The following is a 24,483-nucleotide window of genomic DNA, read 5'->3' on the forward strand; positions in this document are numbered from 1 at the left end:
ATGCTTTCACCCTTGTTCTGCCTATTTCCATGTTACCTTTTCTTCCTGTTTAGGTCTCTTCTTCATTGCCATCCTCTTTTTCTTCTTAAATCATCATCTCCTGTGCTTGTGAGGCACTGATAGCTTCCTTCAACATAAGGTTGTTGAGCTGTCCACTGTCTGAATTCCTCCCTAGTGAGTTCCATCTGATTCCTTCCTTCCTTCCTTCCTTCCTTCCTTCCTTCCTTCCTCTGAGAACTCTGATAAACAATATTTCCCCTTTCACCTGTCAGTGTCCAGCTGTCTATGGGCTTGGTTTTCAGGGCTTCCTTAGGCCAGAGGTTAGACTCAGAAGCTTTGTCAGAGCCCTGACTTTCACCCCCGCCTCTCACCTTATTGACTGGAATTAAGCTGGTTCAGCCAGGAGGTGCTCTGTGTGAGCTGCAGTGCTGAAGCTTTGAAGAGAATGTCACAGCTGTTCAGTTCTGCTTGAATGGAAGACACTGGGCTCCCAGCCATGTGGGCATCATAGCAAAAACCCTGTACCACCTGCAAAAGCACCTGATCATTGTAACTCCGCTCTCCCTCCCTGTGCAGCTAACTGGAAGCATTCCACTCTTACAGTATTCATGCAGATTCAAGGTTAGATGAAATCCATCAATATTATGTAAAAAAGTTGAAGGTGAGGCTTTTTAAATTCCAAGGATATTAAATGAGAAATGACACCTAATAATGTCATACACGCTCTTTATAACATCTCCCTTATGGGTCTGTCAAATTAAGTTTTGTTAAAAGCAGCCGTTAACTTACACTGTTTAAAATTACAGGTTGTTTGTCACTCCGGCGCTTTGCGCTGATGAAATACTATTCCCTGAACTAATATTTTAGGGAGAGAGAGAGGTGAATTCATATTAGAGGAGTGTGAGCTGCTCTAGGATGACAAGAACAGTTATGATTATGGCTTACAGCAGTAACCGAATTACTCTGAAATGGACAATGTGACTCTGAAAAGATGTTCCACCCACCCTTAACACTATATGGACAGGTAGCTTTCTGCAATTTGAAAAGAGAATTTCTCAGATGATAGACTTACATAAAAACTGTAGGGATTGACACCAGATAAATGGCTGTTAAAAATGTGAAAAACTCCTTTTCTAAAGTGGCATAGCAATTTTATTTTATTTTTTTATTTTGGTATTACTCTGTCATAGCAGCAAAGTAACTGCTGCCCTTATTTTGTGCTGCCTGCTAATGGAAGAGGTGTTGTTGTTGTTGTTTGTTTTAACCAAGATTGATTTAATTAATCAAAACAATATTTGTTCTCTTGGACATATTATTAAGATCTCTAAATGGGCCTGCTGAAGTATCTTTTTCCAGTCTGCTAATATACTTGCAACATATTTGTGTGACTTCCAGGTGTTAATAGCTTCCCTCCTGCTGGCTGTGTTATCAACCAAGATTTTTTACACAGCTGTGAGTATTGGTGTTGAATACTTTATTGCTTCTTCAGTACTGTTTCCTGAAGGACAATCAAAAATGGGTGGGCTATTTTAGGAACATAAGAAGCTGCCTTCTACTGAGTCAGACCCTTGGTCCATCTAGCTCAGTATTTTCTACCCAACCTGGGTATTTTCTCCAGGGTTACAGGCAGGTGTCTTTCTCAGCCCTATTGGAAATGCCAGGGAGGCAACTTTTAGCCTTCTGCATGCCAACATGCAGATGCTCTTCCCAGAGCAGCCCCTTTCCCCTAAGGGGGAAATCTTACAGTGCTCACACATGTAGGCTCCTTTTCAAATGCAAACCAAGGGGGCCCCTGCTTAGCAATGGGGACAAGTCATGCTTGCTATCACAAGACCAGCTCTCCTTGTATAGGAAAGACAATCACAATGCATAAATTGTGATTTATGAATTTGCTCTGATCCCCTGTGCTGAGCCACAGAAAATGAGTTTGTTTTTTATAACATTGTTGATGGGTTAGACTGTTGACTTGTTATTTATTTATTTTTTAATTATTTATATTTTAATTGTATTCCCCCCCCCATTATGCTGGTCATAGACCATAATAAACTTTGATTGATTGATTGATTGATTGATTGAGTTTGTTTTAAAGTTTTCATTGTTTGTTTGTTTTATATATCGCCTGACTCCAAAGGCTCTAGGCAGTTCACAGAAAAACCCACAAGAAAAACAAAATAAAACAAACTATTAAAAACAGTTTCAAAATTTAAAATATTCAGAGATTACTAAAGGCCTGGCTGAAAAAAAAAGTGTCTTAAGGGCTCTTCCGAAGGCTGGCAAAGATGTTGAACCACGAATGTCTATAGGGAGCGCATTCCATAGCCCAGGAGCAACTAAGGAGAAGGCCTGCTTCCGAGTCATCTCCCGACGAGCCAGCGGCATACGGAGATGGACCTCTCTTGATGATCTCAATGTGCAGTGGGGATCATGAAGAAGAAGGAGCTCTCCTAGGTAACCCGGTCCCAAGCTGTTTAGGGTTTTAAAGGTAATCACCAGCACTTTGTATTTTGCCCGGAAACCTATTGGTAGCCAATGCAATTGCTGTAAAACAGGCATAGTATGGTCTCTCTGAGACACCCTGAAGACCAGTGTAGCCGCTGCATTTTGAACCAACTGAAGTTTCTGAACCACATACAAAGGCAGCCCCACGTAGAACACATTGCAGTAGTCAAGCATAGAGCTTATGAGAGAGCGTACCACAGTTCTATCTTCAAGGAATGGACACGGCTGTCATATCAACCGAAGTTAAAAGAAAGTGCTCCTGGCCATAGCATCAACCAGAGTTTTAGAGGTTTTATCTGTATTTTAAACTGTTTTAATTGTGTTAATGTTTTAATCGTTGTGCTTTTAGGTTGTAAACCACCCAAGGATGTGTATGGGTCAGTATTAATGTGTGTTAAATAAATAAATAAATAAATATAATAAACCTATAACTGGGTAAAAAGCAGTTCATGAATCCGATCTAATACAAAGCACTGGAAACTATTTTTTGAAGCACAGTGGCAGGTCTAGGGTTGGCTTTTATCTGATCATAGTTTTCTGCTGGTGCCAAAGTCGTTCTTTCTGTAGGACTGCTTTGAGGATATGATGCGGATGCTCATCTAATTTAAGTAGTAGAGGAGGAAATCAAAGGCAGCCTGACAGTGAGGTCCACCACCTGATTCTATACTTTATTGCCCTGAATCATTTAAAGGTGTATGCATAACAGGGGTGTGCAAGCTGACTCGAATCGAACCAGGCTCGAGTTTCAGCTGGCTCGGCTGGAAGGCTCACAGTGGAACTGGCCTGGCCCTATAAAGCGTGTGAGCTGGTCTGAGTTTGAGTTCAGTCAAGCCTGGCTCAAAAAACCCTCTCGCAAGCCAGCTGAGGGATGTACTTGTAAAGATATACACGTACAGGGCTTTCCAGAGACTAAATGGGGGGGGGGGCGGGAGGGGCTGAGGGAAAAGGTAGTCTTTACCTTTTAAAAGGTGGTGGCGGCGGCAGGCCGAGCCTCCCAAATGACAGGCTAGGCCACTATTTGAGCCACCCCAACCTGTCATATGGGATGCCGGCAGGGGGTTGGAGGAGCCCCCTGCCACCTCCACTGTCTCCATCACCACAGTGACCTCTGCTTTCCCTGACGCCTTTTAAAATGTTATGACTACTTTTTTCTCACCCTCACCCTCCCCCATTTAATTTTTGGAAAGCCCTTTACTTTTAAAGGGGAATCCTTGCCAGATTTTTTTTTCTTTTTCGAAAACCTAGTTCAAAGACTCGTATCATATGGTTTTTTTCACTGATATTTTATATAGTTAACACTTGAGAAATCTTTATATGGCTTTTATAATATATTGTGTTATGATTGGTTTTATTCATATAACACTAAGTTTATACTTTGATACTAAGTTTATACTTTTAATTTTTATACCTTTTATATAATATATAATATATATTGTATATATATATATACATACATATTTCTTGTAGTAATTTACATGGGTTTGGTAGAATTGCCGTTGAAGAAGAGCACTGCCTCAAAACACGTAAGGCAACACTGAACCAATTTTATAAAGGTGTACTAATGAACACATATTGAGCAAACCTACCAGCACTTTGGGAGTTCTTCCCTGCTTTTTTGCCTTTTTTGCCTTGATTCCTCTCTCAATTACCTATGATCCTATACAACTGCTATAACAAAATAATGGTTCTCTCTCAGATAGATATTTATCGAGCTTCTCTGGAATTACTTTTCAAAACATTGTTTTCCCCTTGGATAAGAGTTTAGGACCTAGGGAGTATCTGAATTTTGCTTAAGGGGAGTTGAAGCTGACAAGTGACTCTGAGGACAAAAAGGAGTTGTATATTGTGAGGGAAGCTAATACAATTTTTGTAATAGCAAATTATTTTTGGTTTACACTCAGCCCTGTGGCCTTGAGTCTTTTGGGGAATGTTTGCAGAGGCCCACAAGGAGGCCCACAGAAATAATTGGGAAGGAAAGCAACCATAAGCCATTTGATGATGTGGAATATGTACCAACAGCAAGGTTAGTTGTGACATCCCAACATAGTTTTTTGTTGTGTATTCACCATACTGGTTTATGTGCCACAGAACTAGAAAAGCTTTCAATGCAGTACAAAAATACAGACTATACCTGCTTCTTCACATATTTCATTGTTCACTTTTTAAGACCCAAGTGATAATTCATTTGTTCATCTGCCAGTATGATATACTGCAACATTTGCATCAGTGCCCTTCTGCTGTCTGTGTAGGATAAACTGGCCACCATCTCTGCCAAAGCATAAATAGCCACAATCTGACATTAAAATGGCAACATTCAGAAATGAGTGGGAGAATATTTCAGTCCCCCAAGGTCACTCTGCTGAACCGAGAGCTGCCAATCTTCAATAAAGAAACTTCAAAAAGAGACTTCAGTGTGAAATTGTTGATCTACAATGTACCAAGAAGTTTTATTTTATATGTTTAGGCCTGGATTGAAACAATAGTTTCCTCTTCCATTAAATTAACACAGCAAAGCAAGGAAGATTTTGTTGTCTCCTGTTACTGCTGTTGGAAATGGTCACTGTGCTTATATTTTGTACATTTAAGCTTTACGTAGAATTGTCACAGACTTGCATTTCATGGCAATGCATTTGATGAGGTGGGATCTAGTCCAAGAAAGAGACACTCTAGTTGAAGAGAGTCTCATGCCACAATAGACCTACTGGCTTTTCAGGTGTCACAAGACTTGTTTTGCTGCAGCATCATAGCTACATCTCTGGAAATCTCTATCTCAGTCTTGGCTGGTGTTTTCTTATGGCAACTTTTAAAAAGATTAAGTCACGTAACCTGTATTTAAATGAAATGGTTGGTGTATCGTGGGCAATTTGCCAGGAAGCCTTAATGAATCTTGAGGGTCTCTGGTACTAATTGTTTCTTCATTAAACCTGCAGACGTGTTTGCAGATGCTCCATCTGGGGCTTCTCAGGGGGTTAAGAGCCCGTTTTAAGGTAATTGTAACTCCAGGGAAAATTCCCCTTCCTAATGTGTCCATAGGCTGAATGAATGGGGCCAAGCTAACATTAAAAGTTAGGCACTGGTATCCTCAAAATACCTCACAAAGTTAATCTGTTACAACAAGCCCCAAGTTATTTGGCCCAGAAATAGAGGGGAAGAGATGAAGTCATCACATGCAATCCTGCAACTACATCCTAGCCAGGGCCTTGAATCTCTCTAATAAGAAGACTGCCATATTGAATAAGCTAGAGAGAAGGCTTTAAGGGGAACTGTTAGTCATAAACTGAGTAAAAGTACACTGGGATTTGGTGGGGGGGGGGACTTTATGAAAAGAAATCAGACCAAAAACAGATGAATAATGAATGTCTCATCTTCAGTAGTTTTCTCTGGTAATACCAGTCAAGCATGAGCACTGTAAAGGCTGACATAGGGTGAGAACAGCAAACAATGTAGTGTTTAGTTGCAGCTTTTTAAAAAGTGTCCAGCCAGCTCTGTGTGGGGAGCTATTTGTAGGGGAAGAATGGCAGTTCAGTCCCCAAATAGCAAAGCAAAACTAGTTTGATGAGAAAGCAGCAAAATGAGAGGACTTCAGATAGTTCTTTAGTATTGAAGAACTACAAGGATTTATTTAAAGAAAAGGTTACAAACAAATGTGAAAAAGCCTGCAGCTTAATTTCAGCTGTAGCTCATGGCTGATGAGAGAGATCAAAACAAGCAGCCATCTCTGGAGAGATAAAAATGGAGACTAACACTGGAAGAACAAAGAGGGGAGGAGTCTAGCACTTTAATCCAAGACCCTAAACCCACCCAGTGGTTACTATGAGACATTGCAACTGAGAGCTGATGCTGCCAGGGTCCTAGCTCCAACACTGTTTGCATTTAGTTTTCTGCCATGTGGTGAGTAGACCTTTAATGAATCTGACCAAGAACTGAGATCAGACCAATATGGTTTACCAAGTATGAATTCTGTGTCCTGTAGGTTAGCCTTTCAGAAGCAATGGAGTTGACATTTATGACTCAAAGTAATAAATCAACTTTTCAAGATGGTACAATCAGATCTGTCTCTGTATAGTATCCTTGTCTTCATTTTACATAGACACATATTTTGGCAGAGCTTTTCCTATTTGTTTTGGCATATTTTGGCAATCATATCACTGCCATGGGATTTTCAATATGCCTTTCCAAACTTAGACCATAATCAGAAGTGACAGGAGGCTTTTGGAAATAAAACACAGTGATATAATGATCTGGTTTAGGACTTGGAGGAATCAGTGTGGCTGTCCCTCCCGCTCCCCGGTATCTCTTTTTAAATCCCTGACAATTAAATACAGATAAATTTATTGCTGTCCCTTTCTGAGTATTTTTCAGTAGTTTATTTTATTCCGGCCTGTAGGCTTCCAGCGGCATCTGGTGGGCCACTGTGTGAAACAGGCTGCTGGACTAGATGGGCCTTTGAACTGATCCAGCAGGGCTGTTCTTATATTCTTATGAGTAGTCTCTCATAAGAACATAAGAACAGCCCTGCTGGATCAGGCCCAAGGCCCATCTAGTCCAGCAGCCAGTTTCACACAGTGGCCCACCAAATGCCGCTGGAAGCCTACAGGCTGGAGTTGAGGGCATGCCCTCTCTCCTGCTTTTACTCCCCTGCAACTGGTACTCAGAGGCATCCTGCCTCTGAGGCTGGAGGGGGCCTTTGGCCCTCCAACTAGTCGCTGATGATAGACCTCTCCTCCATGAAGTTATCCAAACCCCTCTTAAAGCCATCCAGGTTTTTGGCTGTCACCACATTTTGTGGCAGAGAATTCCACAAGTTGATTATGTGTTGTGTGACTCTGCATAATTCCATGCACTATGTATGCTCAGAAACACTTTAGAATGAGTTTAACCATTATAAGACAATCAGATGGCTTTTTTGTAGTCAAAACACTTGAAAAATGGTTCCTATATGCCATTATTTCATTATTAAGATTATTATTAAGACTATTATTATTATTATTATTATTAGACTATTATCTATCTATCTATCTATCTATCTATCTATCTATCTATCTATCTATCTATCTATTTAATATAAATGTTTATACTGCCTAACTCAGATAGTTCTTGGCAGTTCACAAAAATAAAACCAGATAAAACCAAAGTAAATAAAAGCAATCAAAAATTAAAACAATTTAAAAGCATTTAAAATCACTGACAGCCAGGCTAAAACGATGTGCCTTTAGGGCTCTTCTAAAGGCTTGTAAAGATAAGATGGTAAAGGAAGCTGCCTTATACCGTCAGACCATTGGTCCGTCTTGCTGAGTATTGTCTAGGCTGACTATAAGCAGCTCCCCAAGGTTTCAGACAAGAGTCTTTCCCAGCCCTACCTACAGACCTCCCCAGTAGCGGCCTGAGGTTGTGTGAATGACCCCATTGATTCCTCGTCAAGGTGAGAAACATAACAGTCAGAAGTAAAATTGATTTGGGGAATTTAACTCAGGTTAACTTTCTAACTTACTGGTAGTGCCCACATTACTGAATTATAGCTTAACTAGCCGACCCCGCACAGAGCATCTGTGCGCTCTTTGGGGTCGATGGTTACCTCTCCCACACACACACACCTTCTGCCCCAGTCTCTGCTTCCTGACCGCCCGTGCCAGGCCCAGCCACCTCTCTTCACCACCACTTCTGCCCCCCTCCCCCCCTTTCTGGGCCTTGCCTCCACAGCCCGGCTGGGCCCGCGACCTCTAGCCTCCGCGGCCGGGCCTGCCGCCGCCGTGGTAATCAATCCTCCTGGGTGCACCTCAGCCAATCAGGCACCTCTGCTGCCCAGCCAATCAGCTGGGCGATGGGACGCACATTCCAAGGCACACCCAGGAGAATTAAATATATAGATATGAGATGGCTGCTATAGCTCAATCATGCCCTTTAAGTCACAGGTGCATTTATAATTCCGTTAAATTTTAAGTATGCGTTCTCATTTTATTTTCTAGCAGAAAGATTAACTATACAAGTGAGACAGTTACACCTTGTAGCTTAATATAATGATTATACTTGACAAGAAAATAACTTTCTTCATGCAGGCTTGTTATTTTGTAAATTTATTAATTTCCCCTATCTTACACTTCTACCTACTGAGGTTATACCAAAGTTAAACCGGCTTGGCCTGTTTGGTTCCAATTCAAACCCAATTAGAACCAGGGAGGGTAGGTTTGGTTTTGCTTTTGCTTGAAAACTCCTCGTCCCAGTTCAGTTTGAATTCAAACCCAACTTGAACCATTCGAGTTGAACCCAACTCGAACCTACATAAGGTATAATGTAAATTCAAACCCATTATTACCTATGCAGGGCACCTAGGGACACAAAAGCGGAGTGGGTGGTAGGCAAACCCAAAAGGAATTGGACACTTCTCCGATTATTGATGAATTTCTTAAGATATTCACATGTTTTGCAATCTTCCCATAAGGAATAATAGGGATTTGAGGATACCCCAACTGCCCCCCCTGGGGTGTACCTGTGTACCTAAAGTGGGTTTGGGGGCAAGGCAGGTATGACCACTATTCCCCCTGGGAGCCCCAAGCAAGTGGGTTTCATGTTTTTGTTTTTGTTTAAATAAAGTTTTAAATATTTTAGCCTGTTGCAAGGCAATTAATAGGAACTAGCTTAACCCGTGCAGAGCATCTGTGTGCTGATTGGTCCCCTCACCCCTGCCACAGCCCCCCTCACCTCAGAGATCTCTCCACCACCCTCACCTGAGCCACACTCCTGATCCTCCTCCTGCATCCTGTTGCTTCCATCCCCCTCACCCCTCTTGGGCACTCTTCCATCCCTTTACTCCATCCCCCTCACCCCTCTTGGTTGAGGCTGCAGTATTGTTGGCACCTATTGGCCAAGCTGCAGCCCCCTATCCCCAGAGACCTCCCCACCCTCACCCGAGCCCTGCTCCTGCTCCTCCCCACAGGAGCAGCTGCAGCAGTTGACCAAGCCCTTCCTCACTGCCACCACCGTCATGGCCACTTTTTCCTCTCAGGCCACTGACAGGCTTGGGCCCATAACTCGTGCTTCCTCCTTTCTCTATTCCCCTCCCTTTCTCTCTCCTCCACTCACTTTCCCTCTCTGTGTGTCTTCCCCCACTCCCTGAGTTAACATATCTTGTTCATCTTGTTTCCTCATCTAATTCACACAACAGCAGCCTCATTCATTCATTCATTCATTCATTTGTACGATTTCTATACTGCCCTTCCAAAAATGGCTCGTGGCGGTTTACACAGAGAAATAATAAATATATAAGATGGATCACTGTCCCCAAAGGGCTCACAATCTAAAAAGAAGCATAAGATAGACACCAGCAACAGTCATTGGGGGTACTGTGCTGGGGGTGGATAGGGCCAGTTACTCTCCCCCTGCTAAATAAAGAGAATCACCACATTTAAAAGTGCCTCTTCGCCAAGTTAGCAAGTTAGCTTCTCCTGAAGGGGCTCTTTCCTCCCTCACGACCCCTCTCTTTGCAGACCCCTGCCCACTATCCTTTTCTATATATATAGATTCCTCTTCTCTACAATCAAGAACATCTTCCAACCAGTAACAGTTGCATTCCAACTGTTGTTAACCATCACAGGCTCCTCCGCCGCCCTATCTGCATGTGGAATCCTCACCGCCTAACCACCATGGTGCTTCTGCTCTCACAGGCTCCTCCCCCCTATCTGCATATGGAATCCCCACTGCCCAGTCAGGTGCTTTCGCTCATGAACTTTCACGAGAGCAGCCACGCATGGGATTAGCCAGCCACGGGTATGCCTTCGAGAATTAAATATTAAGATTGCTCCTCCATTCGTAACAGTAGAATAGTGTGTGACCAAAATTGCTGTGAACTCTCATGGAGTTTGGTACACAAGCTCTTCATGACAAACAAGAAGGGCTCGAGTGCTGACACAATTTCAGCTGCAACTCCGAGTAAGATAAGTTGTACACGCCCAAGGTGTCATTCCTCACCAGTTCATCGATGGCCACCTCCTGCTCCAGCTGGCACTGGAACAAGAGGAAGGTGGAATTCCACTGGGTATCTACATCTGTGGGGATGAGATGGTGAGGAAGACCATGGTCACACTGCTGCTTGTGGAGTAGGTGCCTGGACTTCTCACTCCAGTGGAAGTGAGCTGCAATCTTGCGGGCCTTGTCCACAAGTATAGCCATGGCAGCAACAGTACCCTCATAGGGCAGCCCTGTTCCTTGGACGCCTTCACCTCCTTGAGGCCAAGGGCATCTCTGACAGCCAGGTGGAGCATGTGTGCCATGCAGTGGATGTTCACACACTCCAACACTGACTCTACCACTGCCATGACGTTGGAGCCATTGTCTGTCACAATGAACGCCCCCCCCCCGTGAGGTGTGGTGACCCACATATCCACTCCTCAATTTGGCAGCTGAATATGGCTGCCACCTCCTCCTTGGAGTGCTTGACATTCATGGTCTCCACATGCAAGACAACCCACCTGTGCCAAAATGCAGTGTGAGACGCGCTGGAGCCAGTGGCAGCACCAGAGGTCCTCTCTTTCTCTGGGCCCCACCAGTCAGCAGTTAGGGCCAGGAAAGTAGTGTACATTCCACTCACACTGTTTCAGAGATCAGTAGTGAAATGCACACTGGTGCCAACCAGTGCTGCAGGCAGAGCGGCTGACATGAGCTCCCCCCCCCCCGACCAAACTGGGGGTGGGACTTGAGTGGGAGCCGGACCAAACTGATCTTGTTCGAGTCTGGTCCGGACTCGAACTGAACCGGACCAGCTGGTTCCGTGCACACACCTACCAGGAACCTGCAGAAGCAATGCATGCAGAACAAAATTGGTGGTTTTTTGGTTTTTTTTGCTGCATGCACCTGAGGGGTATACTTATGTGAAATAGGAGCCGTAACCCAGAATTTTCTTTTTAAAAGCCAAATCTGGCAACCTTCTGCATTAACCTTAAAATGGGCTTTATGTTGTGTCCTGTCAATTTTGAGCCGAGTTCTCCTCCACTAGTCACCTACCTTGCTGCCTATTTGAGACAGCAGCTGTATTTGCATGTAATGTGGAACATGCAGTTCCATGCCCTCCCTCCCACTGCTTTCCCAACTGCATTCAGATGTACTAGATAGTGTCCTCTTTGCAGTCAGTGAGACTGCAGAGAGGTAGGGATCTGGCTTCCTTCTTGCTTGAAGGACAGCCTACACAGCCAATCAGGGAGGGAGAGAGGGAGGCGCTTCCCCTCTCCAGGCGTGCCGAATGTAGTTTATATTCTGATACAAATAATGCAGCCTTCTGCAGACATCTCTAATTATTGCCCTTCCATATTACAGAGAGGATGAGTGTGTTTGAGAAAGTGGCTTCTCTAAGGCCACCCAGCAAGTTCATGACCAAGCTGTAATTTGAGTGGGCCTTTCAGCTGATAGTGGAAGCTCTTAACCAGCTCTTTGCCACAGTCATTTGAACCACAGTTCAAATGACTGTCAACTCCAAAACACCTTTGTGCTGTTTTTATTCTGGCAAATTATTTTGATATGCCTGATAATATGTAGAATGATAATTTTAAAAAGCTATCCCAGTACCTCTAATTCTCATCAAGAATGCAAATAATATATTGTATATTTGTAGGCTGATATTAACACTTCAGTCCACAAACCAATTAGTTCAAGCCAGTCAAGTTTCAATTGAATGTTCGCTTTATAGACAATCTTGTATGCTTCCGTTCATAATAGGTCATCTCTGTTTTTTTGTGATTAGTAAATTCCAGTGTTACACTACTCATATGAGTAGACCACTGACTGAGAAAGTGCAGATAGAAAAGTGCCAGAGAGTGGCATAGGGGTAACAAACAAAATGGCTATTAGTTCAAACAAATGGTAAGGCATATATGTACAGTACCAATCTCCCAGGAAGGATGGAAGTAAGTTTAACAACTCAGTGGATTACTTTTCCGCTATTCTGATATGGCTTGACATTTGCTTGTAGTACAAATATTGCTTTTCACCATATATATCTGAAGTGTCAAAAAATTAAATTGAATAACTTGTAAATCATTTTGTTGTATAAAATAGGTGGCTTTTCTGTATATCCTTTTAAGTGATAAATTCTTCATCATCTTGTATGATAGCTAATGAAAACAGGAGAATAGAGCCATTGATGCATGACTGAGCTCTCTTATTTGCAATGGAGTTGTGAGGTACAAGTGAGAGCAAACTTTGGCTCACAGATACCTAAATCTTGAAACATCTTGCCCCAAGTCTTTAAATGAATGAATGAATTTGTTGAGAAAGGCATACAGACTAGAGCTAACCTACCATTCTTATCTGAGTCGAAGCAAATATACATACAGGTGGCCCTCATTATTTGTGGTCCCATCAACTGTAGTCTTGCATATCCACAGCTGGGCTATATAGACCCGACCTTGTTAAACTCATGTTAAAAATATTCAAAATTCCTGGGTGACTGGAAATAACCTCTGAGGTAATTTCTGGCCATAATTTTGCTAAACAGAACCATTTTGTGGCTTGTTGGGTCCTCACAGCAGCCCCAGACTTCACGGGGTACTCACCTGGCCAAACAGGGGCAGGGGCAATGATGGAGATGCGCCCAACCCCATCTGGGGGTAGCAATATCCATCTGAAGAGCCCAGTGAGGACAGGGAAGGCTGGGGGCTGCAGTGCAATGAAAGCAGCCCCTGCCAATTTGCTGCAGTGCTGCATGACGAAGATGGGAGAAGGGGCAGGGACCAGGAGACTGACAACTCCAGCGTCCAAGAGAGGGATTGGATGGAGGAATGACCAGGCATCAGGGGAGAGGCCAGGAAGGGAGGCAGTTTAATGTCCTTCATGTGGAGGACTATTTAATGGGCCCAGGGCCAATGAGGAAGAGGCTAGAGGAGATAGAATGGGGCAACCCTTAGAGGCTCCCAGGAAGCAGTGGGTACTTCTCCCTCCTTGGCAGGTGCAGAAGGGTTAGGGTGGCTAAAACCCCCTCCATATCCTCCTGAAGCATGTTGGGCCTTGACTATGGGAGGGAGGCAGAGGGAAAACCTCATATGGCTCTTTTGTAAAAAATAATTTAAAAAAAATGCATTATTTTTCCTAGAAAATTGGCTGAATTGGGGGGTGGGGGGGCATTGCTGGACAGCTGGAAACCTGCAGAATATGGTACAGCACATTATTTCTATGATTTCTGCCCTTTTCTGCCCCTTTTTTCACCTCCAGGAACCTAAACCCCCAAACCTCATTTCCTCATGTTCTCGTTATTCACTGAAATTGGTGGGAATGGAACTCCCACACATTACAAGGACCACCTGGACATATTTATATTAGAAGAGGATCATCCACCAGAGCTGGGATGACTTCCACTTGCATAAAGGAACATCCAGAAGCATAGCAGTGGATGCGATGCACTAGGTCTCATCTGTAGTAGGATCCCAATTCCATGGTGGGTTGTATGCATGGACGGCAGATCAGTGGATGTGTTTTTTCTGCATGCACTGGTAACCCATATGGAATTGCACATACAGAACAGCTGTTCCAACAGTGTCACCATGCACAGTGGCAGATTGCTGAATCAGGGTGTTATAGAAGGGTGTTATAGAAATTGAATAGATAGATAGATAGATAGATAGATAGATAGATAGGGAGATCGATCGATCGATCGATCGATCGCTCAATGGGGCTTAACTTTCATGTTGCCAGAATGCAGCTCCCCTAAGGTGAAGAGGCTATGATGAAAGCAATGAGTTCATTTGGATGGACAGTGGAGTCCGCCAAAATGCAGTAAAGGAACCCAGCAGCCAAGAAATGAAGCAGAATTCTAAGAATGTCCAGTTCATATATTGTGTAGGGACCAGTGATATGGCTAAGCAAAGGGCTGTCTTAAAACAAAGACAGCAGGACTAGCACTGAAACCAGCAACAAGGTTAGATAACCCAACAGTTGATCTTATTGGATGATTTCCCTTGTACATAAAGGAAGATTCCCATATACTCAAGTATTTTCACTCTCATAGAAAAGACTGAGGGCCAACACAGATGTTAAACATGTGGTTACCATCACCTAGTGATGTGCAAAGAGGTTCGACATCAAATGTATTCGACTGTTCAGGGTTGAATCGAACCACCCCTTGTTCAGTCCGACCCTGGACCAACACCCCCCCCACACACCTTTCGGGGATTTATATATAAACTTACCCCTCTCTAGGTGGCAGGGTGAGTGGGTTCCGTGTGGGTTCCCCCTTCCCCCACTGGCCTCCTTGCTCTTCAGCCCAGGCCACACAGGCCACACAGACCCAGGCCACACAGAGCCCAATTGCGCAGGCATGGTGGCCTCCAAAATGGGCACCACGCTGGAGGGGGAAGGCCCAAACAGGCCGGTTTAAGAGGCAAGGAGGCTGGCAGGGGGAGGGGAAACCCCTGTGGACCTTCCCCCGCCACCTAGAGCAAGTCCTCCAGAGGGAGTAAGTTCTAAATTGTTTTAATTAAAAAAAAATCGCAAACCACCTACCCCTGATCGAACCAAACTGGGGGGTGGGGTTTTTGAGGGGGTGCCATACTGAACTGGTCCAGTCCGGTTTGGGTCCAGTTCAGACTCGAACCGAGCCAGGGCAGCCGGTTCCATGCACAACCTACCATCACCTTGACCACCACCATCACCATGTCTCATTCCCCTATATGTTTAATAGAACTTATTGCTGTGATATCACTAGAACACCGTGCTGTGACATCTACAGCTACTAGATATCATGTCATTCTTTCTCTGGTTTTTTTGACAGTCAGTGATGTGGAGCAAGGGCTGCAAAATGCAGCATGTCATGATGTCAGAACACAGGTCAGTGCTAGACATCAGAGGGATGGATGAGATGCATTGCTGCTGTTTTGAGTAGCAACTGTGCATTTAGCAAATATCTACTTTGGTTCTTCAATATTCTTTACTTTGGGCTCTAAATCATAAACTACTGAGTGGGTTGTGGTGAACATAAGAACAGCCCTGCTGGATCAGGCTCAAGGCCTATCTAGTCCAGCATCCTGTTTCACAAAGTGGCCTAGCAGTTGTCTACGAGAAGCTCACAGGACGAAGTGAGCTTGCACCCTCTCCTGCCATTGCTCGCCTGCAACTAGTATTTAGCAGCATCTTGCCTCAGAGGCTGGAGGTGGCCTTTAGCCTCCAGACTAGTAGTCATTAGACTTGTCCTCCATGACTTTGCCTAAGCCCCCTTTAAAGCAATCCAAGCTAGTGGCTATTACGTCATCCTGTGCAAGATAATTCCATAAGTTATTTTTGTGCTGTGTGAAGAAGTACTTCTTTTTGTCAGTCCTAAATCTCCTGATCTTTAGTTTCATGGGATGACCCCTGGTTCTAGTGTTGTGAGAGATGGAGAGGGTGGGAGGTCTCATTAAAGAGCTTTAGAACTTTATAGTCTAAAGTTCATAATAGATAGGGGAGAATTTGCTCCTCAAATATTCTTTGAAATTTCTTAGGGGGAGAATATGAGAGGGAGGGGAATTCTGAGGAATTTCTACTGAACATTTGGATATTTTCTAAAATTGTCATGAGGGTCTTTCTAAACTGACTTTGAAAATGACACACACACCCCACCAGCATGATCCTTATTCAGGAGAAGAAAATAAAGTGGGGGCAGGGGGACAATAGCAGTCAGCCACCATTGAGGGGGGCAGAAACACTTTAGACTTCTTGGTTTGCTGTTTGCTTTCTATAAAGGGCAAGAGAATCACTCCACAAGTGGCTGATAGAATCTGTTTAATTTTATAAATTAACTTTATTAACAAGTTTATGACTGTACATCCTCAGGAACTGTGGACATACTTAGATTCATACAAAGTGGATTGGAGTCTTATGCCCAGCACATGCTCAGAGTGAACAGTATGCATAATTCAGTAACATGTCTCAATGAATGAGCAGAGAGACTCAAGAGGGGCTGACGGGATATTGGTTTGACGTTTGACTGCTCAGGTGCCTTTGAAATTGAAAATCAACATTTTCTGACTCTAGTCTACAGAAAGAATGATTGGTCAAGACAATGAGATATTTTGTTTCTCCGATCTTGGAAAAATATGATATTGTTCATAAATTTGGTTATAAAATTAAACAGATTCTCTCAGCTGCTTATGCACCCTTTAAAGAAACCAACACAAGTCTCAATTCATTGGTTCCCTCTGCTCCCTGACTATGCTCCTTAAGCTTTAAGGTGGTTTTCTGGAGGTTTGTTTCCTCTGTTAGTCATGCCCCCAAGGAGCCAACTCTGGTTATGCAAATCATTCCCATGTGAAGAAATTTCGTGAGGTGAGAATTTCTGAATCTTTCTTTCTTTCTTTCTTTCTTTCTTTCTTTCTTTCTTTCTTTCTTTCTTTCTTTCTTTCTTTCTTTCTTTCTTTCTTTCTTTCTTTCTCTTAGGCACACCAGTCACTAATCCCATGTGTGGCAGCTCTTGCAAGAGTTCATGAGCGAGCTGCTGGGAGGGGGAGAGGAAAGCAGTGGTGAAGAAGAGAAGGTGCAGGACAACAGGCAGGGAGAGGAAAGTGGCAGCCAGGGTGGGGGAAGGAAAAGCGTCAGCCAGGGCAGGGAAAAGGAAAGCAACGGATGGGGTGGGGGAGGAATAAATGGCGGCTGGGGGAGGGAAAAGGAAAGGAGGGATGGCCGTGGGGGGAGGGGAGAAGAAAGCAGAGAAGAGAACTAGAGGTGTAGATGCTCTGCACCTGGCCCAGCTAGTTGAAGAATAATTCTCTTAAGGATCCTCCTCCCCTCCATGTGAAGAATATCAAGAAAACAGTGGTTGAAGAATATTCTCATCCTAGTTGATAAATAGCTCCGTTCAATTCATATTGCTGTCTACACACTACTGTTTTAATGCACATATCCTTGAGATAACATTAAGAAATGTGTGGGGGGAATGGGGAGGAAAGAAATATTTTATAGCTGTTGAATTGAATTGTACTTGATCTGCAGTATGTAGGACAATGTCTTTAAACTATTATTTCAGGGTTACTTTTGAACCCTTTCTTAACCCAGGGCTATAAAAAGATGACAATAATAATAATAGAATAACTTGGAGTTGAGTGCCTTAGAAAAGCTTACTAATAACACCTCCCACCCCAGAACTTACATTTTTGACAGCATACACACATACACTGAGACATGCATGTGCGCATATGTTCTCCCCCCTTTCAGTTGTAACATTACTTCTTGCTTTCTTGTCATTCACATTCCGCTGGTATCATGTAATCAAATGCATGTAAAACCATGATCTAAATTTCAAAGCACAGCAGAGCAGATTGTTCCTAACAAGTAAACCGTGCTGTGAGAAATGTGAAGGTAATTTCGCCAGTGCCATCACGAGGCTTTCTCCATTTTGTCTTGATGCTGTATCACACAGGGGTCCTCCAGAAAAGTGACATTCCTAGGAAGACAACGCAGGCATGATTTTAGAATGAGTTAAATGAACTGGGAAGCGAAGCCACAGCAATCTCAAAATCCAAGCAGCCTCAAACAGAGCTCTTAACTTTATATACACCTCAATCAGATTCTAAGCATCCTCCTCATAATTCATATCTAGCTTCTATTCAGGAATGTGCTGATTTAAGAGTCTGGAGAACTATTCTGAATTTTAATTTGACTGGAAGCACCTATTCCAAATATTTGGAAAAAGCAAATTCTTTAGGGCAATTTCCCCCCACCGCCCCCCACCACACAAGGATAATTTAATGTTCCTCATTCTGTATTTGTTGTCCGTTCCCTTTGCTCTCTGTAAACACTTCCTCTTGTTTTCTAAACAGCATATAATGTAGTTGTAACAAATTTCTATTGATTGTAAGAATTGATCATAAAGCCAAGCAATTATTTCTCTCAGACCAGGGTTGATATTTATATATAATTGGCCACATATATTTAGTGTTTAACATCACAGCTGAGTAAATTTAAAGAAGTTGTAGTTAAGGATGTTACCATTTTCCATAGAGGGGTGTGTGTGTGTGTGTGCGCACGCACACACACAGACACAGACACACACATGCACAGAAAGTAGTTGCCTGGTGGCCCAGGCACAGCCTGACGTGGTGGCCCTGGTGCCCTAGCCATGTCCCCTGCGTCTGACGTCAGTTCTCATTGTGTTTGACATGAGACGCAGGGGCATGGCCTTATGCAGAAATGGAGCTGTGCAGCCCAGTCTGTAAACTGCTTCAGTGGCCATTGTCGGATTTGCAGTCTTCCAGGGAATGCCTTTCCCTGCCTGTAAAGGCAGAGACATGTGTTGCCAGCTTGTCTGAGCACCCAGTTCTGTTGAAGCTTCTTATGCTCACTGAGTTCATCAGGGGGCTCTGCCAACCCCACACACATCCCCCAACCCCACCCCACACCCATTGATTGCCTTCCTGCTGCCTGGAGTACTTCTTTATGCTTCTGCTTCTGCTGCTGCTGCTAGACTGGTCTTCCATCCACAGTTGCCACCACTGCCTCGCTTTCTTGGTCTCCCTTCATGGAACAAGTCTAAGGAGAGGAAGGGGTGGGTGGGAGAGAAGGATGGGCCAGCCTCCAAGCAGACAGCAGTGCTCGCATGTTTTGTTTGGGTCAGTGGAAGCCTCCTGAACTGCTGCTTGGGACACAGGCTGGACAAAGGGTGGAAGGATCAGGCTTAGTTTTGCAGGTGAGGCAGTGAAGGTGCATTGTCGTTAATTAAAAAACATGTGGCAGGAGGTCACAAAGAAGCACCTGGTGCAACACACTCCCTTTCCCCCCCCACTTCCAATTGTTTCACAACACCAGGAGGAGCAGAAGGTTTTTGTTTTTTCACTTAACAGCAACCACCAAATTCAAAACATAGCATGGCTCCTTTTAAAAAAGTTTTTATCTTGATCCCAGGAAAATCCTTGTGCCTGGTCCTTGCAGATGTCTACTCTTTTATTCAGAGGGACAGGAAGAAACTTGGAAAAGGCAGGGGAGAGAATGGGAGAAAAGCAAATCTCCCCACACTGCTGCTTTTAAGCAGTGCCTAGTGTGTTGAATAGACAGTGCTCAGTGGCCACCGCTTGCTTCTCCTCGCACAGACCTTGGGCTATGGGACTCCTGTCGAAGGGCTCCCAGCTGACCTGGGAGGAGATGCAGTGGTGGCACGCAGAGCACGTGTGTAAACTCGGCATTGTCCAGTTCCTTCCTGCACATCTACCAAGCTGTCGGGGAAAGGCACAAGGGTGTGCTGCAGTATGGGAATGAGGTGGAAACTTCGCACCAACAGTACCGTGTGGCTCTGTTTGTGAGAAGCTTCAGCCAGCACTGGGTTCTCAGCCTGGTTGGGAAGCGTCTTTCTGCCTTTCTAGGCAGGGACCGCTCCCTGCCAGGCTACAAACCCAGCGCTGGGTGCTGAAGAAACCTGAGAATGGGGCTGTGCGGCCCCGTTTCTGCATATGCCCACAGCGCTGCAACAGACATCAGGTGCAGAGGTGTGGCTAGGGCACCAGGGGTGGCCTCAGGGGAGTGGTGGCCCGGGTTCTTCGGACCCATTGGCACAACGGTGGCTACGACCCTATGCAAACTATTGTCGTATTCAAGACTGTGAAAATATTACTTACTAAAGAGTAATATTTACTAATATTTACTAAAGAGTAATAAAATTACCGGCAGAATTCTTTCCACAAATTTTCTAGCTCCCAAGATTGACGTGAGATTGAGAAATAGACTAAAAATCAAAGCCCCTAGGTGTGCAAATTCCACTGATTTCCATGAGATTACTCCAAAGGTAGAAACCTGACCACAATAGTGAACTCTGTGTGCTGCAAAAGAATCAAAATTCTGTTCTTTTTACTCAATGAGATGCCAACTACCACCAAATGGGTTCTCTGGAATACCTTCTATTCATATGCAAAATTTGTCTTCCCTGTTTCACAGAGTATGGATTACACTTTGATTTTTATTTTTTTTGCAAGGGCTTGCTTTCGTGTAGGGCTTAAGTTACCCAGAGGAACAGCAGTTGTAGCAACCACCCTCTTTCGGGGGGGGGGGGGAGAATCTTGAAAAACAGGTGAAGGTTCCATGCACAAATAACACAGAAGAATGCATAGAATTCTATACTACCATAAATATATCACATTCCTGCAACTGACCTGTGCAAACATTAGAGAGAAATTATGTAGATCTAAAACCGGTCTAGTGCTCTTCCTGTATTTTGAACCTCACATGTAGCCATTCATCCTTGTATACTAACAAGCTTAAAAAACTGTTCGATAGTAATATGGGGACACTCTGCCAGAACAGTTTCTGCACCAGCCAGAACTGCTGATCTTGTGGAGACAATTTAGACATTAAGTCTCTGTGGGAATCTCTTAAAGTACTGGCTCCTTTGACTAAGCATTGTATCAAAGTATGATGATGACATTTTGGAAAAGGGCAGAGAAAGGGTCAGAGACTACAAATGAACCTAAAGAACCTTCCCCTAAACAACAAGCTATGCTTCATGGGATATCTTAAAGAGAAAGGGGGGTGGTTCTTATAATCTCTTCCTCATTATGTACCTTAAGAAATGAACAAATACAAGATCCCCTAGGGCTGTGCAAACAGGTTCGACGTTGAACATGTTTGAAGTCAAACCGGTTCAGTTTGACAGTTTTTTGGCTCATGGAAGACCAGCAGGGGGAGGGGAAACCTCTGTGGACCTCCTGCATGTCTTGGAGTAGCCCGCCAGAGGGAATAAGTACTAAAAATATTTGTTTTAATGACTTGCAAACCTCCCTGAACTGAACCGAACCCAGGGGAGTTCAATGGGGGGCAAAAGCGAACTGATCCGGTCCTATTCAGGTCCTGTTCGGACTCTAAATGAACCGGGCCAGCTGGTTTTGCTCACACCCCTAAGATCAACCTCAATTACCTCATTATAAGGCCTTTCACATGATCATCTGGGGGGGGGTGTTTCAGGGGAGAAGAGCCCCAACCCTGTTCCCCAAAGATGAACAGACCCTATATTCCCCAAAGATGAGCAGCTCCACCACCCAGACAATCATGTCAGCCACAGTCTCCATGGAAGAAATTGGAAGCTGAGGATTGACCAACCCAATGAGGATTGGTTCTGGCATCCCAGCATGCATTAGGCTGCTGGTAGAATGGAAAACCTCATTACCTCATCAGGCGTCCTCTGTACACGAGAGGTCAGGAGGTGGGCCCAGCCCTATTGAAACCATTACAAGCAAAGGATCATTGAGTGTGCTGTTCAGAGTGGCACATACAGAGATTACAGCTCCTGCAGCCACAGCGCTCTATCACAAACATAGCTGCTTGCCCCCAGGGACTCCTACACCCAGATTATTGAAGAAACAGGCGGGACAGTTCCTATTTCCATCCGACCTTGATAAAGACTAAGGACCAGGATCTGGGCTACCCACATTTGAAAGGGTTGTGCTGGAGGGATTTTATTGGGTTCTCATGAGCACTAATAGCTAGGTTTACCTTCATTTTTGTAATTGTGTGGATGAGCTCATATATCCTTGATAAGTGTGTAGCAAACCTAGAGTAGCAAACCTTTCCCTCAAACAGATAGCCAAAAGAGGCTAGTGGATGACTGGTCAGCAATTCACCAAAGAGATACAGCCCTAGTAGATAGGGTATTGCCACTTCTGATGTTAAATAGAACAGTTCTTTTTAATATCAGAAGTGGCAATACCCTACCAGGGCTGTGTCTCTTTGGTGAATTGCTGACCAGTCATCCACTAGCCTCTTTCTGTTACCTGTTTGAAGAGATGTCAGAAAGCATTGTTTTATTAATGTTGTGAGCCACCCCAAGCAGTAGTGTATTGGAGGGGCAGGTTATAGATATTTTAACTAAATGAACAAATAAAGGTTAGCTGAGTTAATGAGAGCAAGGTACAGTCGAAATCCTTCTGCATTTTAAGTGCAGAAACTGAGACTGGATTGAGAGTGGATCTTGATATGATTTAATAGAACAAGATCCATGGCTGGGTGGTCACAGGATCTTAATTTCCACATATACTAACTGATGAAAGGAGACGTTCTGGTTTTTAAATTTGATTTTAAGCTGTTTACAGATCTAAATCTTACCTTTTAACCTCTTCTTCATGGTGGTTTTGCTTTGGGTTCTGAATTTATTTTGGATAACATGACAAATCCATTGTGTGTGCTTCTTTGTTTTATTTTAGAAGTAGATATTTCTCATCCTCGCCTCTGGCTCCTCTTCTGCTCTGCCTGAGTGTTATCTCTGTCTGATTTCCTGTCTGACTGCCCCCTGATCTTCATCTTCACACCAGTGTCATTGTTGCAGCTTCCTATAGCTTTTAATAAATAGCCTACCTTTGAACATTGCTATCCATTTGCTTTTCACAGCTTCATTCTGACACAAAACTAGTCATTATATGGCATGTTGTTTATATCCCACAGTGAATGGGTCTAAAACTCATGAGAATGTCAAGCTTCACAGAGAGAATGAAGATATGTGCAAATCAGAGCAACTGACCGATAAGCCCATGATACACTATTCAATAACAATTTAAAGTCTTTCTAGCCAACTTGGTTGTTTTACCAAAAAAAGAAAAAAAAAGAAAAAGCCACTCTTCAAAAACAATTTAAAATCTTTCTGGTCCACTGGACTGTTTTACCAAAGAAACACCAAACACTCTCATTTGGTTATTCTGGGGTAAAATAAAGCTTATTAATGCTTCTAATTACAGTAGGATCTCAGTTATTTGGAGGGTGGGGGAACACACAAAACAACAGGTGAGATCAAATGGGCCTTTTTGGTCATAGATCTTAGACCATGGAACTCTCAGCTCCTTGAGGCTTGTCTGGCTCCTTCTTTGTGTTCTGAGTACCTGGGCGTTTTTCACACAGTAGGCTTTACTGTGAGTTGACTGCAAGGCGGCTTTACTGCGAGTTTGAAGTTGCCCCCAAAAATCAATGCAGAGAGAGAGAGAGAGAGAGAGAGAGAGAGAGAGAGAGAGAGAGAGAGAGAGAATTCTTTCACACCCAGAAGTCCCCATTATTAGTGTAGTTCTGGCCCTGGTCCAGGGATCTGCAAGCCAAGCATCAAGCTGCTGCTTTGCTTTGCTTTGCTTTGGGGGGGGACGGGGACTTCCCTTTTGCATTGGGGTGGAAATTCCAAGTGACCACCCATTCCTTTCCCATGTGAGGGGAGACCATTCAAGGGGATAGTCCTTTAAAAAAAAAAAACTACAACTGGCGTTTTTGTGGGGAAACACTGGTGTTCTAGCTAACAGAACACTGGGCTATCTCTTTAAATGGCCTCCTTGCACCTGTGCAGAGGCTATTTAAGGGCTTAGCCTAATGTGAGTGACTGGCCAGGCTGGCCGTTGGGAGGGATGGCGAGTCCAGTTGCCGCCTCCCTGCTGCCGCCAGCTCTACAGTGGTTACTGCTCCTACCAGGAGCAGTTCAAATGTGCCTCTGTGCCTCTTCTTTGTCAAAGAAGTGACCGGCAGCCACAGGGAGATGGCAAGTTGGGTCACTGGCCACCTCCCATCTGCTGCTAGCTTTACAGTTACCACTCCCACCAGGAGAAGTTCAAAGGTGCCTCCGCACATCTTCTGACCTGCCACCTCCCCTGCCATGGGCTTTGCACAATAAAGGCAATTTCGGGTCACCCCTGCATCTCTTTGTTTGTTTTTTGTTTTGGCTGTAATGAGACTCTCCTCCCCCTCTCTCACCCCTTGCCCCATACAGTACAACTTGAATCAATTGGAATAGATTATATCCAAATCTGGCTGATTCAATTTGACTTCGAATTGAACCACCCACTTTAGAACAGAAATACCCTTTCGTTTTTAGGACAGAATCACCATTTAGGGGTGATTCGATTCAAAGGTGAAACAACTTGAATCAGCCAGATAAGAATCAAATCAATTTGAGTCCAAATCAATTCGCGCATTCCCTAAAATATTATTTGCTCTGTGAAAAAGTGTGTGTATCACAGACTTTCTGCAAGACTGACTCTGTGCTGTGGCTAGTTTACTAGAAGTGGGAATGTACCAGAGAGTAAA

This window comes from Hemicordylus capensis, chromosome 1, assembly GCF_027244095.1.
Source record: "Hemicordylus capensis ecotype Gifberg chromosome 1, rHemCap1.1.pri, whole genome shotgun sequence".
Classification (NCBI taxonomy): Eukaryota; Metazoa; Chordata; class Lepidosauria; order Squamata; family Cordylidae; genus Hemicordylus; species Hemicordylus capensis.